Source organism: Lolium rigidum, chromosome 2 (genome assembly GCF_022539505.1).
Source record: "Lolium rigidum isolate FL_2022 chromosome 2, APGP_CSIRO_Lrig_0.1, whole genome shotgun sequence".
Taxonomy (NCBI): Eukaryota; Viridiplantae; Streptophyta; class Magnoliopsida; order Poales; family Poaceae; genus Lolium; species Lolium rigidum.
In genome coordinates, this window is record NC_061509.1 from 127801710 (window position 1) to 127816747 (window position 15038).

Here is a 15038-nt window from a genome sequence, read left to right on the forward strand (position 1 = left end):
CCATCAGGAATTACGAAGACATTGGTATTTGGGAGAGGTTTCATCGCCGATTCACAAAATCATAACACATATGAGCATGTTTTTTCTCACGACGCCCTCAAAATTTGGAGCACAAATCACAAAACCATGCTGTCTAGTCGATCCAGCAGTACTCGTTGAAGCCGACATCTTATTGAAGCCATAAGGAGAAATGTCTCATGGCATGAGAGAGACCTTGCACCTGGTTGCACTGCCCAAATGATTTTTCTCGGAGATTTCTTGCTACTAGCAACAACATCGCGCACAATTGCATGTTGCACTTTGCTGCGTCAGTTCATTGGAGCATAGACAACACAAGTTCTGCTAGGAGTGTACACTGAGAATGAATGGGGCCTGTTGTCATGTTGACAGTCCTGCAAGAAACATGTGAAGCACAAGTCAGTTCACATTTTCCAAGGATGAGGTTACACAGGCATACTATCAGCCACCACGCCGGAGCAAAAGGCTTACCGAAGTGAAGTGCTTCTGCAGTGTGATGGATCCTACCAAATCCACCAAATATTCCAGCGTCCGAATCTAAGACCACCTGATAGAAAGAAGACATTATCAGCACCCAACCAAACAAGTTCATCTGTACCTGCCTTACAACTAAACTTTCCAGGTAAATTCCAAAACATGAATGGGCTGAACCCTGCAAGAACCAAGATTGGGCATAGAACCACCCGGTATAAGTGATCAATTCTAGTCATCTGAGCTTGTGAATAAGTTTAAAAGGCTTGTGATTTAAACATCAATTCCAGCAGGTGCCAAGCATTTGTACTTTGCTTCCTATGTCTGCCTGTACTACAGAAGCAAATAGAAAAAACTACGGGATAAATGGAACTAAAATACCCGGAGTTCAGACTATCAAGACCCCCAGCGTATTCAGGGATAAACATGAGGTAATGTGTACAGAACAAGTGTACAGTGCAGAAAATTAATGCGGCACGGGGAATGCGTGATAGCTATACCTTATACATCCCAGGATTTAAACAGCCAACACGGTAGTCGAAATAGCTGTTACTGCAGTGGAAGTTGAACACAAATACCAAGTCCCCTTTTTCAAACACGATTACCTTATCTTCCTCATGTTTCCGAGACACGTACTGATGGTCTGATGTCATAAACTGCAATTACATTTACCATTTCATCAGCTAACATACGTAGGTGCCACATAATGTTAGAGGATAGCAGTAATCGTAAATTGCTAATATCTTCCTACATTAGCAAATATGATTATATTTCCAAAGAAAACAGAAATGAGTTATTGTAAATCAACTACCCCGATTTCAAATATGAGTTAGCACCTGCAAACTGAAGACTATTCAATATTTTCCATGTGACATATTCGACTAAAGTATAGAAAATAAAGAGGGGAAATGTATAGCTTTCTGTTAGCTTCCATGGTTGAAGTATGGAGACAATAGAAAGGAGAACATGGATGAGTGCCCCTAAAGGAAACAATGGAAGATTTACAGTAGTATCACTGCCTTCTGTACAAATGTAACTCTTCTATCCAGCATATATCAAAGTACAGAAAGGTCACTTCTAAAAAGAACGGCCACATAATATGCCTCATTTCAATAAGGTAGAGAAGAGAATACAAAAAAGCGTCCATAATATATAGAGGCACAATTCTTTTGCATTCTTCTTAAAAAAAGGGGATATAACGCCTCAAAAATATTGGTATGGTTTTTGCTATTTTCAAGCTTAATAATTCAAATATGCAACATATTAGGAGGATTAATGCATAGATATAGCACCAAACGTGAGTACATGGAATAACAAATGCTGCATTTTGTTTACGTGGGTTACTTCACCATATTTAGGATGTTCCTTGTACATCCAACCTTATTTGGACTGACAAAGTGACGGCGGAATGAATATGAATAGAATGACATGACAGAAGCAATGAAAAAACGCTAATAAGTATGGCAACTCAATCTCGCAGGAGCAAAAATGGAATAAAATATTACATACTCCATATTTTCCCTCAAGATGCTGCATTGCCTGATCAAACTGCTGCATACCATGATACCTAAGATATTCTGCATCACCCTGACAAGTAAAACATAGGAAAAATTCTTATTGATGATACATATTACTTCTTAGATCAATGAATCAGGATGCATGGATTTTGTATTTTTATCTAAAAATTAATATTTATGGTCCTGTCCAAACACTAATGTGAATAAGAGCAGAGGACAAACATGAACATCATTTGGGGAACCATGTTTAATAAAGCACTGAGGAGGTAAAAAGAAGCTCTAAATTGACTCAAATTTTTAACTGAAACTTAATTGACTGAATGGAGGTAGAAATTACTGTTTTTATTAATAGGAAGCTATAGTGCAAAGGAAGTTTACCAGGTCAAATCTTCGACGGCATTTATCGTAACTGTTGTTGTTTCCTGGGATGAACTTTCCAGTTGGAAGCACTTGTGGGCCTCTTGGAAAGTCTATCCATTCTGCAAAGTAAAAGTTAGAACAATAACCTTAAAATTAATGGCTTCCTCAGACATAGTAAAAGTATAAGTGAAACAAATGAAATTTTTTATCAAGATTCAAAGAGCGTGCAGGAAAATATTTATTCTCACCAGGATGTCCAAATTCATTTCCCATAAAGTTAAGATAGCCCTCTCCTCCTAAACCCATTGTGATAAGTCTAATCATTTTATGCAATGCTATTCCACGATCAATGTTAGGTGTCGAAGGTCTGTCCAGAGCCATAAAATCATACATATCCTGCATCATTAAAGCAGATAAGGTTCTCTTGCCATTATCAAGTCAATGTAGACAAGGAAATTACAGTTGTCACAGGATTAGTTAAGAACAAAATTCTATTATACAGAGATATTGGTGGCAACCATTCTCTAGTGCATAAGAGCTAATGAATATATGGGATATAAAGTGATCACGGATGCATGCTACTAATATGAGAAAAGGCAGGGGCACTAGTACATAGATAAACCTATAATCTAGTTTCCACTTAGCGCTCTAGAAAATCAAGGGGGATGTGTATATCATTAGAAAAACTCAAAGATGTAAAAAAATTAACGAAGAAGCACAATGGCACTAGGCAAGGCCACAGTTTGGTAACTAGAGAAATTATGTGGTTACTTTGTCCATCAACCAGAATGCAATAGTCTTGTCACCAACAAGTGCTTGATCATGACTTTCAGCATAAGTAACACACTTCTCCAGCCACCTTCTATTTGTTAGTGTGTGCACAATGTCACCCATTTTCCAAGCTTCGTCACTCCCCTGTTCAAAATGAAAATTGCCATTCAGATTTCAGGCACCAGATATTTCGAGTCAATAGCCAGAAGGCACACGGAGTAGCGAAATTTTACTATTCCAAAATAGAAACTTAATTGTAAAAAGGATAGAAACTTAAAACAGCTGAGACAACAAAAATGATGAGAGATACAAGTGAGGATGGGCATTATTAAGAAAAGTGTGATGTCATTATACGAAAGCCTAAAAGTTGGTAACTATATCATATGTGTGTAGTTATGCTCATTAGTGCACTCAAGAACAATTTAAAACCTGGGTGTTTCTTTTTTGCCAGAAGTCCGGGCAATTGCCCGGGCAGCAGGGATGCTGATTCCGCCACTTCACTTATGCTGTGCAAACTGCAAACTGCAAAGTCACAACTACTGCTCTCTCTGTGCCTGAACCCAGTACACTAATAATGATACATGTTTATGGACATTTATCTCAGTCCATTTGTGCAGTGGTGTTATACAAAGGAAATTTTGAACTATATTCATATATAGGGCACAATGTAATCTTTTCTCCAGTTAAAAAATTACCATCTGCATACCAACATGTTAAAAACTTACTTGAGAAGTTCAATCCATTTGTCAGCGACAGCCATATGTAAGCGATAGTCAAAACCAACGCCACCAACTTGAACAGGAAGGGCAAATGTAGGCATTCCACTAACCTGAAAATTCAAATGAAAAACCAACACATCAATTGAAAAATTATGCTATTATTTGTTTCTTTCTGGAAAGCTCTGTTTTAGAAACTGGTTTGGCTCAGAATAGGCCTACAGTATTAACTGACTAATCCGCCATAACCTTGTATTTCATCCGACGTTCACAAAGTTAAAGAAAGGGAAGGTTGTCACTCCATGGAACCTACGTCTAATTTATGGATAAGAAAAGAACTTTGCACATCAGGAACTTGACCTGTATCTAACCATGGTACTACCCGATAATTTCATATTTATGTACAAATAGGAGCTAGTAAGCATATCTTAGTTACTGGATTTAGGCCATAAGAATGATGAAGAATAGTACTTTCAATAACAAAATACTCATGTAAGACACGATTCCCACGGGTCTCAACTTGATATAGCAAAGTAATGGCACATTGCGCACTGCATTTCTGAATTTAAAGCAATTTTTATATGAACCTACAAAAACGATCGCCACCACAAATATGTCTAATAAAGTCATATTGAAATATAAATAAGAAAACACTTACATCTTCACCAATAGTTATGGCTTCAGGATAAAGCCCATGAATTAGATCATTCACGAGCATCAAGTAAACAACTGCATCTACATCAGTGGCAAAGCCAAAATATTCATTGTAGTTCCCTGTAAAGACTACCTGAAATGTAGTGCAGTTTTTAGAAGAAGAAAATTAGGTTGGAAGCTTGGATAAAAAAATGAAACTGTAGCACATAAATAAAATAAGCTAAGTGCAATCTTATCAGAATTGCCCTCGTATTTAAGATGAAATAACAACAATCAGGCAATGAATTACTTGCAATCCATGGTGGGTATACATCATGGAGGTCACACCGTCAAATCGGAAACCATCGAACTTATATTCCTCTAGCCACCATCTTGCATTGGAAAGTAGAAATCTTATAACCTGTACAAAACATAATAATATTGGAGTATCAATAGCCAGATTAACGGAATAAATAAAGAACAGATGGCAATAGGAGTTCTATTGTTCCATACTTCCCAATTGCCGTAGTCAAACACACGAGAATCCCACATCCAATGATGACCCCGTGAACCGCCATGAAAGTAATGTGTATCCGTGCCATCAAAACCGTTCAACCCATCCAGGGTATTACTTGATGCATGACTGAGAGAGACAGAAAACAAAGATAAAGCTATGTAGGAAAGGGGACTGAGTAAATACCCCCAGGATGTCCATGGGAAGATGGGTTAAGATCGATCTCAACAGGAAGGCAAAGCTATAGAACAAAAAGGCTTTCAAACCTGCATGAACAGTCCAGTCTGAAACTTTCATGTGGAGCCAGCACTATAGGTGCAGGTGCAAGAAGGGGATTCAATCAGTTTAGTGATATGCTCTATATTAAGTTTGTTTGAATATCAAGTTATCTAGTTATTTCCATAGATAAAGATTTTGTTAGTAGGAAAGTTAAGATTAGATCTGCATCAGCAGGACCTATATATAAAGGGACCTAGGCCTAGTACAGGATAACCTAGAACCCATAAAGAAGAAAAAGGGAGGCTTTCCTCCAGTAACTCACACCCTAATCTCTATCGTGATGATGGTACATAACTACACAAGGATCTGCATGGCTACGCTCTTTGGAGCCTAGGCCGGGAAAGAAACTGAAAACAACTTTTTTTCTCAAAAAAAAAACTGAAAACAGCTTGAAAGCTTGTCCTGTACATGGGTACCTCTATACTTTATTTCCTGTAAAATTATTGATCCTATTCAGCAAATATTCACTTATTCTTTTATGTATTTAGGACTTAACTAAATCATACATGACCAAACAATTGTTCGCCCTCTGACATCACTACTTCTACCACAAAAGCAATAAGTAAATAGTTAAATTTCTATATTTCATAATGATTGGCAATAAGAACTAAATAGTAATTTACCTATTTAGAGAGAGTGGATGATTCATTTATCATTCGGATCCATGAGAATTCAAATAAAGAATCAGGACTAGCATGATTTTACCCACCCATAAGAAAACTTATACGTCCATAAATTACAAGAAGTTGCACACCGAGTGGATTGGAAATCTTTAGTTGATAAAGCATATGCCTCTATTAAACTTACATATTTGTTAAACTAGATTATGAGAATTATAAATTTATGGGGATCGCAAAGGATTGCACCATGATAAGAGCTGAGATCAGCTGAAAGGAAAATCCTCATAATAAATATCATAAAAAACACAATTCGATAAGGCATAATATCATAAATTAACTTCTACAAAATTAACTTCAAAAGTCTATTTAAAATCATGCTAAAATAATTTGGCTAATAACAATAATTAAGCCATTGGATATCATAAACTATTAAACTTCAATATTCATTACCAAACATAAACAGATTTTAGAGCAACTTATTCTTGTCAGCTTAAAAAAATAAAATGAAAACAACACGTCAACCGCAAACTGTACTACGTACCTGTGAACAACATCCATGAGGACAACCAAACCAAGCTCATGAGCTCTATCAATCAAAGATTTCAAATCTTCTGGTGTACCAAAACGGCTACTTGGTGCAAAGAAATTGGTAACATGGTACCTGTAATGAATAATAAAAAGTTTAACAATGGTGCTTTGTTGGTTGTCAAAAAGGAAAATATATCATTTTAAAATAAAAAATGGGTTGAATGATGATTTTATCGGATGTCCCCGAAGGGACGTTGAATGATGATTTAACTTTCATGTCATTGGAAAGGAAGCTAATATAAATACTGATAAACATGACATGTTTATACTAGTATGGCAGAACAGGTGCAACATACTACCATCCCTCCATACAAACATGGTCCATATGTGTGTAATCAATTTATCATGCATGCTTTCATATTCGACCCGTTATTATATGCCATACATGCATAATATTAATATAAAGTTGGCACAGCAACATGTCTAATCTGATTGAGAACACATGCAGTAGTTGAAAGATAGCAAGGAGGATTCTCTCGCGTAAAAAATAAAGGATGAAATATGGTAGACGAAAAGTTGATATATGAGTTTCTTGATAAGTTCTATGGACTCTAGAAATGAAAGAGAGACATAAATCGACCCAGAGAAATACCCAAAGCTTCCATAGTATGAGTGCTCTTGGATTGCCATTATTTGCACTGCATTGTATCCAAGTCTTTTAATTCTTGGAAGGACCTCATCCCTAAAGTTTGCATATGTGTTTATCTTTGGTTCCTGATCATGCGGGGAAATCAGTAATTATTGAAGTGTTCATATGAGAAGGCCACCGATAATCATTATTATTTAAAAAGGGACTAAATAAAATTGATGAAAGAATTATATAAAATTGTTTAGTAGTTTGATAGGACATAAGAATATGGAATTTCAAAAATCATGTGTCTAGAGAAAAAATGTAGAAAAGATGAGTGACATAGTTGCTATTGGTTAATTTCTGACATGAAACTTTAAAATATAAAAAATGTAAATAAACTGTTTGTAAGGAATAAAGTAAAAAAATTATAAAAATGTTAATTTTATTAGAAAAATAGAAATTTTAGCATTAAAAGATGTAACATTCAGACTTATATTAACTTAAAGCTTTGAATAAATATACATCAGATTTTGGAAATGCAATAATTACTAATATTTTCCTGAAACAGTCAAAACATCATATTTGAACTGAAATTACATTATTCCATATGTCTAGCATGTGCTTTAGAACTTTTTTTAACTAATTTTATATTGCCCAGGAACCCCATTTTCAGATTTTCGGAAATAATTGTGTACTTATTAAGAAAGTGGCATAGGAAATGAGTTCATGATAAGTTATCACTTATAAGAGGAAACAGGACAACAATACCGAAATACCATTCTAACAACCTGTAAATTAACTTGAACTGCATATTGCTAGCATTATTTAGGGAATACAGGGTAAAGATGAAATACCGGGCTACTCATGCCAACATGTGTTTCATATATCCGCAGTGATTTTGGTCGTTTAGGTTGTGGATGCTTGAATACATACTTCTCCTGCATATGCATGTAAGTAATTTCATAACTGGTTAGTAAATAGAAAACTAAAATGCCAAAGGCAAATAGAAAGTTGCACAGCTTGAGAGAACACTGAAGTGGCTTACCATATTTTTACTATCCAATAAAAATGTCTGAAATCTAAAGCTACAGAAGGCGAGAATAAATACCTCTTCGGGAGGATCATAATATATGCCATTGTATGGTATATCTCCTGGAGCCTGCACAGAGTACTTGATCCACGCAGGAATTGAATCCTTTATCCCAGATGGAGTTTCCATTCGCACCTAGATGTTCAAAAGAGCTGCTGAGTATTACAGAACATGTTCATGAGCCAAAAATAATTGACGAGAAGAAAAAACTACCTTTACACGTGAGCCATGAGGAATTGGTGACGAACCATCTGCATTGTTTGGCAGAAAAATCTCCCAAACACCTAAGTCATCCTGAAAGCAATTACAGTGGATATGAGCATTGGTCCATGAGGTACCTAGTCCAGCATGATTACATAATAAATAATCATTTACTAGTGTACCTAGTCCAGCATGATTATTTATTATGTAAAAAGTCTTGGTCTTATATTGCAACACCAACCAAAAAACAGTAAATGGTGTCTACATCATAATAATATGTGTGGCTCAGTCCCTCGGAGGTGCTCATAGGGGTAGGGTGTGCGTGCGTTCATAGGGGTGTTTGTATGTGCGTGTTTGTGAGCGTCTGCGTTGTACTGTGTTCTCAAAAAAAAGGTAATTGAACATTGTCACTATCAACCTCCTACAACAAAAGCATTGTCAACGTTGACAACAGCCAAGTGAAAGAACAGAGTCCAGTGGAATTAATACTCCTAGTCCTAGACACTGTGAACTCTATCTATGGCACAACTCTGTCGTACATGTAAAGTGTATATTTGATACCTTTCAAATAGATATAAGCAGATCTAAAAAAAAAAACTAATCTACAAAGAAAAGATGATATATTTGCGAAACTACATGCATACTTTGCTCATAGGGTCTGCATTTGGATCCCAGTTGTTGAAGTCCCCTACTAATGCTGCAGACTGCAATCAGAAGCAGGAGGTTAGTTCTTAACAAAGCTAGTAGTGCAACTTAATATGATGCTGATCTGGGAGGTACAAAATCTGGACCGTCCAAAATATCATAGGATAGCGGACAAACAGTAAGTGGTTAAAAGATAGAACTATCAATAATTCAGTATAATGCTCAGGTAAATGGTCAGTGTGTCAGAAGAACATACGTGTGCTCCAGGAGCCCATTCACGGTAAGTGATACCTTCAGCGCTGCATCGGAAGTGGAATGTAGATACTAAGTTATTCTCTTGTAATACATAGAAAATTGGAGACACATGCTTATCTGGTCAAGAAACTTACCTGCGATTAAATCCAAACTTGTCGTAACCACGGGAAAAGGCATCCATCCCTCCTTCATACTGGTCAATGTCTGAACGTAATCTCCTATATAGGCTGTACCTGTTTTTGATCCATTAAGGCACAGTGAGATTGCTAGTACAGCTCGACCATGGCCTATGGGCTTCGTTCTTGCAAAAGCGAAAATAAATTGATCACACCATGCTATACATTCATCAATTTAGTCAATTACAGCTGGTAATCATGGGCGTATGCAGTTTACATATATTGCAGTTCTTACCGTACTGTCGTACTTTTGTTCGGTTACCAGCTCAGTTAATGCTAAACTTGGGTTGAAACGGTAATTTCATAAAAAGAAAAGTGAAGATGGATAGAAACAAGGCATACCGGTACCCAAGATGGTACTTAAAGTCTCGGAGCATCGGGTCAATCTCGTATATTTGCTCTCCATTTCCTGGTTGTGGTACATCACGCAGTTTCTCCCCTGTAGACAATTCTTGGTCTATTTTGGTCATGCCTTCAGAATCAGCTTCTTCAGCAGCCAGATTTGGCTCTGAAGACCCAGTAGTATCTCCACCTGCATCCTCTATGACTGAATCGTCATCGATGAATGGTACCTGGAAGGATGCGCAGGCAAGAGGTTCAGAAGAAAAGTGGTACACATGCATAGTTTTTTTTTGCAGCCTGACATATGGGGTTTTATTTCAGATCTCAATCATATATATCATGCAGGCAAGTACTAACAAGTTGATAGTTCCCAATCCCCAAGAAATTAGAAATCCACGTTGCGCATACAATGAGGCATGAAAGAGGACGTAGCGCAACCTACGTGTGAAATCAGGAAATTCTTCAGTATCTGAATCCGCTAGACAGAAGAGAACTAAACAGGATCTTCAAGTGAACCATGCAAATACGGTGGTAAGTAGTAGTACTGGTTTTGTAAGGGCGAGAAGATATTTCAACTACCTCCAGATCATCCGACTCGAACTGAACGGAACCGTCGTTGGAAGATGGCGGCACTCCGTCGCTCTCACCGTCCGGGATCATTACCTCGCCGGACGCGCCCCCCGCGCGCACGGCCACGCGCCTTCCGGAGCCTCCGGCCCGAACGGCACCTGCAGGCAGCACCGGCACAGCAGGAATGCAAGAAAGATAAGCCTTTGATCGTGGAAGGACGGGCACGAGCGAAGAGAAGGGGAGTGAGCGCGGATCATTACGAGGGAAGCAGGGGCCCTTGTTGCGGCCGAAGAGCAGCTCCGCCCCGCGCCTCCGCCGTTCGGCGCCTCCGGATCGAGGAGCCGGCGCCCCGACGAGCCCCGCGCCGGAAACCGCAAATGCCGGCGCCGCCATCTCGCCGCAGCCGGATCGGATCGGATCGAACCAACTGACCCGCCCTGCTTAAACCCTCTGCAGCCGCGCGAGCGAAATGAGGAGGGCTGTGCTAAACTTAGGAGGGGAGCGGAGTGGGGTGCGCTATATAGCTACTAGCACGGAGGGAGGAGGGAGCGGAGGCTTCACGCGAGGGTGGCAGCTCGGTGGTGACCACCGGGTGGCGTGGGCAACGCGCGCAAGCGGAGGTGGTGGACGGCTGCATGGGTGGTAGCGTGCGCCGCACCGGCGGAGGAGGCCGTTGCGGGACAGTCCAAGGCCAACCATGTCTGGGGTTTTCTGCGGTGGTGATCGCGCATCCGTTTCGGTTGTGGCAGGATGCATGCCAGGTGGTGTAGCGGCGAGTGAGTGATGAGTTGGCGGTGCTGGGCGAGGAAAGAAACCAACGGCGGAGAGACTACTCCTGTAGAGCTGTGTTGTTGTCTAGTGCACATGCTTTTACTCCTTCCATCCGGCTTTTCATGTAAATGAACAAAACACCCAAACAATACACCACGCCACGCGCCCGAAAACCTTGCAGCGTGTGAGTATCGACGGACGGTCCAGACGAGACCACCGGGTAGAAATACCCAGTAGACTATTTTTTATACCTAAATTTAAAAGTATGTAGCTTAGACAAAAAATGATGAGTTTCAGATGAACAGTTTAAAGAAAACTTCTCCCTCTCGAAATTTTTGTAACTTAGTGATCGGAAACTAAATAACTTAATGGCAAAGTAAATTTAATCGGTTTCTACATTACCTAGGTTCTGAAAATGCGCGTTATGTTTCCGCCACACTTTAGCGCAAACTAATTATGTGCATCTGACTTCTCTGCATACTATTAATACTTGTATGAAAAAAAGATAAATAAACATAGTTGTGTGAGGGGTGATTCTTAGGTCACATGTGGTCCACGCCGTCCAACCTCTGCTGAAAATCCATGCTGACCATCCATCTGCCCTCTGTTCGGCTGCTCGTTTCAACCCACACCGCTAGTCGAATTGCTTCGTGTCATTGATTTGTGGGTTTGCTTTCCACGTGGCCTGCTCGTCGGTGTGGGTGGCCACGTGTTGCTTTGTCTTAGAAGAAAACAGAGGATAGAGACACGGTGAGTCGGTGACAGCCTTGTGGTTTGGCTAGTGTCGCATTTCATCTCATGTGGATGGCGACGGTGTACCCGGCCACTGTGCCGATCTACCCGTCACTGTTAGGTACGGGGCAAGATAGTCATCTTCTTAAGCATGTAGAGAAAAGAGCGCAAGGTTGAGCAACACTTCATGATCTCTTAGGGCTCCCGTGAATGATATCTTAGGAAAGTAGTATGGTAGCATTTTCCCGAAGAGACCCTAGGTTTATATCGAACTGAGAAGTATGTGCTTCGGAAGATTACTTCTAGCAATACTTCTAAACCTTTGTGGAATCTTTGTTTGCTGGACCAACCGTTTATCTTTTTTTATTTGTATTGATGGATGGAAATAGGTCAGAGCCAAGGTTTCCCTTGCAACTATGCACATACAATAGAAGATAAAATGGATCATCATTAGCAGTAATCATATAAATATGTATCCGAGATATATATGTGAGTGATGCATACTTGTGGCACCATAGCCTACAATCGTGCTCAATATGGATTCAGTTGTCCAACAAGTACCCTACTTGCACCGCGAGATACGTAGTGGAGTTTCGAAGATACCCTAGGGCAATGGATGAGGGTGGGGTTCACGGAAGTTGCTCTGTTTCGTCTGATTGATCCACCGACACTTCGTACGGCGGGACGGTATGGTCGAAGCTCACCGTACCAATGCTCGTTAAGTTTGGTTTCACTTCATTTTGAGGTTCCGTTGACTTGGGCATTCCTCCATCACGTGATTGTTTCTAAATATATCATCATAAAACGTCCATTTCTGCAACGAAACAAATTATTAATGATATTTATACCTCTAAGCAACAATTAGTGACTAGTGGCAGGTTTGAGGAATAATCTCGTTGTAGCATCCCGACATTTAGGACCAATCGAGGGGCAGATATAGAATTTGTGCACTTGCACATGGAAATGTGGGGAGATTTGTCGCGTTTAAACCTAAAACATCGAGAGATCGAGTCTTCTTTTATCTTGATGAATTTGGGTAACTCATCAGATGCATGCGATAAGTTTTGACATAAGTTTTGACATGACCTTTCTTGATATTCCTATTTTGGGGAAATGTATTTGAATTGAAATTAGAACTTGAACTCATGAAATTCAAATCATATTTTTATTACATATATAAGAAAATTGAACTAATAAAGATAAAATACAATTACAATAAAGAAATGATATCAACATATTGCACAGTTATTTTACAGAGAACAAATAAAAGAAATTATAAGTACAATGTTTAGAGGAAGAAAAAAAGGAAAAGTCCCTAAACCCTACATTTTAGCCTTCTTCATATTGTGACCTGCAAAACAAACGAACAAACAAACATATACGTTTGTTAAGGTTAGAATGTTTGCATTCACTAATGGTGAGGCAATTTCTCAAATTCAGATTCAGATAGATGTCAAGTACTCAAGTCTGTGAGGCAACAATTGAGGACATGGTTCACTGTGTGAATACACGTGATATCATGAGAGCCAATCAGAGAAGTAGGGAACCAAATAGATGAACCCATCGGCGTAGAAGGCAAGAACATGAGCAACACCATCTCTGAATTCAAATATAGGTTCCAATTTAAGATATCATTTAGACAAATACATGTAATCATTATTAGCATTACTCTGCTAATATGATTATAGCCACAGTAAACAAGATCATCATCCTAAGACCAAAGCCAACAAGTATTTGCACTTTTCACATAAGTAAAAATAACTTAAACATGGATAACTCACATAGCCGCCAAGCTCATTCACTATGGAAGATAAATCAGGTGAGGCCCTTAGCCCCCACTCAACTATAACGCGGTCTCCCCTGCTACTGTGAATATCGAGTTTGCAAAAAACATCACATATCAAGAAAACCTAGATGATTTTTCCTTTCACTGAGCTAATATGTAAAAAAAAGTTACCATCATATTCGGGTTCCTCGGCAAGGAACTTAGCAAGTTCATACTTGCTCCTACTAGCACCATTTTTCAGCCACATCCTTTCGACAATCAATGACTTCATCATGCTTGCATGCCCTCCACTTACTTAAGCTTCTAGAGAAAAACTAGGTTGAGCGGTTGCGATATTTGGAATATAAATGACCATGTATTCTTGGAACAAATTTCTAAGAAAATTGTTGACTGCACCCACATGGCCATTGTCATCCCCATACATTTCAGAAATGGCAAACTATGTGTATTGAGTTTGTACCTATCATTCAAGGATACAAAAGACTTAATATATTAATATCATGAAGATATCAAAGTACATATAGCCTCTGCAGGAACTCGATATCGGGAGCAAGTCAAAAAAATCGAGGATGCACACAGTCGATAAAGAGAAAATAAGGAAAAAAGTTGGCGCAGCAGCATCGACAACAACCACCTTCTTAGACAACACATTGGTCTTGAAAAAAAGGTTCTCCAAAGCAACGCCTTTAGAAAGTGAACTTCCAACCTTTCGCCTTCGCGGATCTAAGTCATAAAGGACTGTATCTTGGGTTTTCACCATAGAGAGAAGATTTCTGAGACTCCATGCAATGCCTGCAACAAGGATTGCATAATGAAAAATATGATTGCATAATGAAAAAACATATATTACAATGCCTTTGAGGTTGTACAAAAAGTATGCTAGAAAAATGCAAAATCTCAATGTGAAATTATTTATATTCTAGGCTAGACAAAAATAAAAATGTATGAAGTGAGTATGTGAATAGTGGACATTACAAAACTATAAAAGTTATCGGATTTTCTCATTTTTTAATATAAAGAATTTTACATAAAGATTTACAATGCTTGTAGGATACTGATGCATCTAAAATGCATCTATGTTCTTTGTAGTTTATTGTGCTATATTACATCATTTTCATACACATAAGGTGTTATTATCATGATTTAAGATGATTTTGGAGATTTTCCTATAAGATCCCTTCTATTAAGTAACAGTATAATGAAACCAACAGAACCTCTTCACAACAATTAGATATTCTTGACCGTCTGATCGGACGATCTAACAATTCAGAATGTGTTTGTTGTTCCCGAATAGGCATCTTACCGATTTATCCCGTTAAAAAGGCGTGTTTTAACTCTAAGGGCTCATTTTCGTTTTAGGTATGCGACTCCAAGCATTGTGTTAGGCCACAAATCATTACTTGGGGCCCGAA

At 38.7% G+C, this 15038-nt stretch overlaps 1 pseudogene; it reads right to left on the reverse strand.

Annotated features, from left to right (window-relative positions):
• Positions 1–308: 308 nt before the first annotated feature.
• LOC124687218 lies at positions 309–10730 on the reverse strand (annotated as a pseudogene).
• Positions 10731–15038: the final 4308 nt, after the last annotated feature.